Source organism: Phyllostomus hastatus, unplaced genomic scaffold (assembly GCF_019186645.2).
Source record: "Phyllostomus hastatus isolate PE091 unplaced genomic scaffold, TTU_PhHast_1.1 phas_scaffold_200, whole genome shotgun sequence".
NCBI classification, from domain to species: domain Eukaryota; kingdom Metazoa; phylum Chordata; class Mammalia; order Chiroptera; family Phyllostomidae; genus Phyllostomus; species Phyllostomus hastatus.
In genome coordinates this window covers 13,945,177-13,950,105 of record NW_025334016.1, presented here as the reverse complement: position 1 = coordinate 13,950,105, position 4,929 = coordinate 13,945,177, and positions in this window count along the sequence as shown.

Here is a 4,929-nt window from a genome sequence, read left to right as displayed (position 1 = left end):
ACAGGTGCTTTCAATCAGTGGTTTGAGGCTTTATTTCCCCATTCAGGGATCCTGGGTTGTGTGGTGTGTCTCTCGCTCCTCAATTTTTCTTGATTTATCTGCGTGCAAGTGTGGGACCACCTGGTCTGCCAGCCACCTGTGTGCCATGCCCCCTTCCACAATCTGCAGCCTTGCTGGGTCTGCTAGCTGCTGCTTTACCACAAGCCCTCTCCTCCCAGCTGCCTGAGTCTGCCCCTCCTACTGGTCTGGATGAATATGTCTTCATTAACTCCTTGGTTGTCAAACCTCCATACGGTTCAATTTTATGTCAGTCCCGATTGTTTTTTTTTATTGTTGTTGTCCTTCTTTTGGTTGTGTGAGGAGGCACAGTGTGTCTACCTATGGTTCCATCTTGGCCAGACATCCTGCAGAAGCTCAATACAGACCTTATTCTGATTTTACTAGTTTTTATATTACTTTTTATAGTTATGTTTCTATGAAATATTATCACACATATAGACTTGTGTAACCATCATCACAATCAGGATACATGACTGTTAAATTACCACAAAGAAAATCCCTGTTGCTACTGCTTTATAGTCAAACTCTCCCCCCAATCCAACCCTAAGGTCTGGAAACTACCAATATCTTTTCAGTCACTAATTTTTTCATGTAAAAATGTTGTATAAATGGAATAACATGTTATGTGACCCTTTGATACAAGTTTCTTTGACTTAGCATAATGTCTTTGAGATTAATCCAAGTATTGAGTGTACCAATAATATGTGAATATTACTGTTGAATAGTATTTCATTGTATGGATGCATCACAGTTTGTTTATTCATTCACCCTTCCTTTTTTATTATTCTTTTTCAGTTACAGTCGTCCCACCCTTTTCCATGTTGCTCTCCCCTGCCCTACCTGCCCTCCCACTCCCACAGACAATCCCCACCCCACTGTCTGTGCCCATGAATCCTCTATTCATGTTCCTTGACTTGTTCCTTCCCCTTCTTTCCATTCACCCTTTCAAAGGTATTAGGGTTGTTTCCAGGGTAAGGCCATTACAAATAAAACTGCTATGAACATATGTGAATTGGTGGTTGTGTAAACAGAAGTTTTAATTTATCTAGAATAAATATTCAAGAGTGTGGTAGAGGGATCATATGGTAAGTATATGTTTAACTTGAAAAAAACCTACCAAACTGTTTGCCAGAGTGGTAGTATAATTTGACATTCCAAACAGCAAGGTATGAGAGAATCAGTTTTTCTGCATCTTTGACAGCACTTGGAATTTTAGATATTCTTTTTGTTTTAGCATTATTAATGATTGTATAGTGGTATCTCATCATAGCTCTGATTTGCAGCTACCTAAATTTTGATTATATTGAACATCTTTTGTGTGCTTATTAGGCATCCATATATCCTCCATGGTAAAGTGTCTGCTCCAACTTTGTCACTCTTGCTAGAAGTTTATTAATTTATAGACATTTAAAAGAACAGCTTTTGTTCTTTTAAATATTTTATAGATTTCCTCATTTGTTATTCTCCTTTCAATTTCCTGGATTTTGGCTCTTTATTATTTCCTTTCTTCTGCTTGTTTTGTGTCTATTTTGTTCTTTTCCTAGTTTCTTGAGATGTGAGCTTAGATTGCAGATTTGAGACCATTCTTCTTTTCCTGAATATATGAATTCAGTCCTACAAAATTCATTCTAAGTTCTTAGCATCAAATCACAGATTTTAAGATATATTCTCTTTTTTTTTCTATTTTATTTTTTAAAAGGTTTTATTTAGTTTTAGACAGCGGGGAGGGGAGGGAGAAAGGAAGACAAACATCAATGTATGGTTGCCTCTTGTGCACCCTCTACTGGGGACCTGGCCCACAACCCAGGCACGAGCCCTTACTGGGAACTGAACCAGTAATCCTTTGGTTCACAGGCTGACTCTCAATCCACTGAGCCACACCAGCCAGGGCTGAGATGTATTTTAATTTTCATTTGGATATATATAATTCCCAACTTCCTCTTTCACCCATGAGTTATTATGAAATGCATTGTTTAATTTCCAAGTGTTTAATGTTTTCCTGTTACCTTTCATTTTTTAAGATTTCATTTGTTTGTTTTTAGAGAGAGGGGAGGGTGGGTGAAAGAGAGTGAGGGAAAAATCGATGTGAGAGAGAAACATGGATTAGTTGTCTCTTGTAAGTCACCCTCCTAGGGACAAAACCCACAACCCAAGCATGTGCCCTCACTGGGAATCAAACTAGTGACCTTTTAATTTACAGGATGAGGCTCCAACCAACTGAACCACACCAATTAGGGCTTCCTGTTGTTTTATATTACTAATTTCAATGCATTTCTATTATGGTCAGAAGTCATACTTTGTATGATATCAAAACACTTTTAAGATCTGCTTTATGATCCAAAACATAGGTGAACATAATGACTGCCCTATGTGAACTTGAGTACTTTGCATATTTTTGTTTTTAAAGTATTCTGTAGATTGTATGGGTAGAGGTTTTTGTTCTTTTTTTTTATTTTATTTTAATCACAACTGTACTGTTCAAGCACAGTTTTCTCCCTTTTACTCCTGGTCCAGCCCACCCTCCCAGCCCTTCCCACTTCCCTCCCATTACCACCCTCCCCCTAGTTTTTGTCCATGTGTCCGTTAAGTTTGTTCCCATGAACCCTTCCCAATGTCCCCTGAAATTCCCTCTTCCCTCCCCTGTGGTCACTGTCAGCTTGTCCTCTATTTCAGTGTCTTTGGTTATATTTTGCTTGTTTCTTTGTATTGTTGTTTAGGTTCCTGTTAAAGGTGAGATCATATGGTATTTGTCTTTCACTGCCTGCCTTGTTTCGCTTAGCATAATGCTTTCCAGCTCCATCCAAGCTGTTGCAAAGGGCAGGAGCTCCTTCTTTCTTTCTTTCTGCTGCATAGAATTCCACTGTGTAAATGTACCATAGATTTTGATCCATTCATTTACTGATGGGCATCTTGGTTGCTTCCAGCATCTAGCTATTGTAAATTGTGCTGCTATGAACATTGGGATGCATAGGTTCTTTTGGATTGGTGTTTTAGTATTCTTAGGATAGAGTCCCAGCAGTGGAATTGCTGGGTCAAAAGGAAGATCCATTTTTAGTTTTCTGAGGAAGTTCCATACTGCTTTCCATAGTGGTAGTACCAGTCTGCAGTCCAACCAACAGTGCACTAGTGACCCCTTTTCTTCACAACCTCTCCAACACTTGTTGTTTGTTGCTTTGTTTATGATGGCCATTCTGACTGGTGTGAAGTGGTATCTCATTGTGGTTTTAATTTGCATCTCTCTGATAGCTAGCGATATTGAACATCATTTCATGTGTCTTTGGATTTTCTGTATGTCCTCCTTGGAGAAGGGTCTGTTCAAGTCCTTTGCCCATTTTTTTAATTGGATAACTTGTCTTCTTAGAGTGCAGTCGTATAAGTTCTTTATATATTTTGGATATTAAACCCTTGTCTGAAGTATCATTGGCAAATATGTTTTCCCATATGGTTGGTTCTCTTTTAATTTTGATACTGTTTTCTTTAGCTGTACAGAAACTTTTAATTTTGATGAGGTCCCATTTGTTTATTCTTTCCTTTATGTCCCTTGCTCTAGGGGACAAGTCAGTAAAAAAGTTTCTGCGTGAAATATCTGAGATTTTCCTACCTACCTTCTCCTCTAGGGCTTTAATGGTGTCATGTTTTATATTTAAGTCTTTTATCCACCTTGAATTTATTTTTATATATGGTGTTAAGTTGGTGCTCAAGTTTCATTTTTTTTGCACGTGGCTGTCCAGTTCTCCCAACACCATTTGTTGAAGAGGCTATTTTTATTCCATTTTATGTTGTTGCTTCCTTTGTCAAATATTAATTGACCATAGAGACTTGGGTTTATTTCTGGGCTCTCTGTTCTGTTCCAGTGGTCTATGTGTCTGTTTTTATGCCAGTACCAGGCTGTTTTGATTACAGTGGCCTTGTAGTATAGTTTAGTGTCAGGTATTGTGATCCCTTCTACTTTACCCTTCTTTCTCAAAATTGTAGCAGCTATTCGGAGTCGTTTATGATTCCATATAAATTTTTGAAGTGTTTGTTCTATGTCTGTGAAATATGCCATTGGTACTTTAATAGGTATTGCATTGAATGTGTAAATTGCTTTGGGTAGTATGGACATTTTGATGATATTAATTCTTCCAGTCCATGAACACGGTATATGTTTCCATTTGTTTGTGTCTTTCTTGATTTCCTTCCTCAGTGTTATGTAGTTTTCTAAATACAGGTCTTTTACCTCTTTGGTTAGGTTTATTCCTACATATTTTATTTTTGTTTTTGCTATTTCAAATGGGATTTTTTCTTGATTTCTGCTCCTGCTGTTTCATTGTTGGTGTACAGAAATGCCTTTGATTTCTCGATATTGACTTTGTATCACGCTGTTTTGCCAAATTCGTTTATTAGGTCAAGCAGTTTTTTAGCAGAGTCTATAGGATCTTCTATGTTCACGATCAGGTTCTCTGCAAACAGTGACAGTTTTGTTTCCTCCTTTCCAATTTGGATGCCTTTTATTTCTTTTTCTTGTCTGATTGCTGTGGCTAAAACTTCCAGTACTATACTGAATAGAAGTGGTGAAAGTGGACAGCCTTGTCTTGTTCCTGATCTTAGTGGAAAAGATTTTAATTTTGGCCCATTGAGTATGATGTTGGCTGTAGGTCTCTCACATATGGCCTTTATTATGTTGAGGAATGCTCCCTCTATTCTCACTTTGCTGAGTGTTTTTATCATGAATGGGTGCTGTACGTTATCAAATGCTTTTTCCGCACCTATTGATATGATCATGTGGTTTTTGTCTTTGCTTTTGTTTATGTGATGTATTACATTTACTGATTTGTGAATATTGTACCATCCTTGCATCCCTGGAATGAATCCCACTTGGTCATGGTG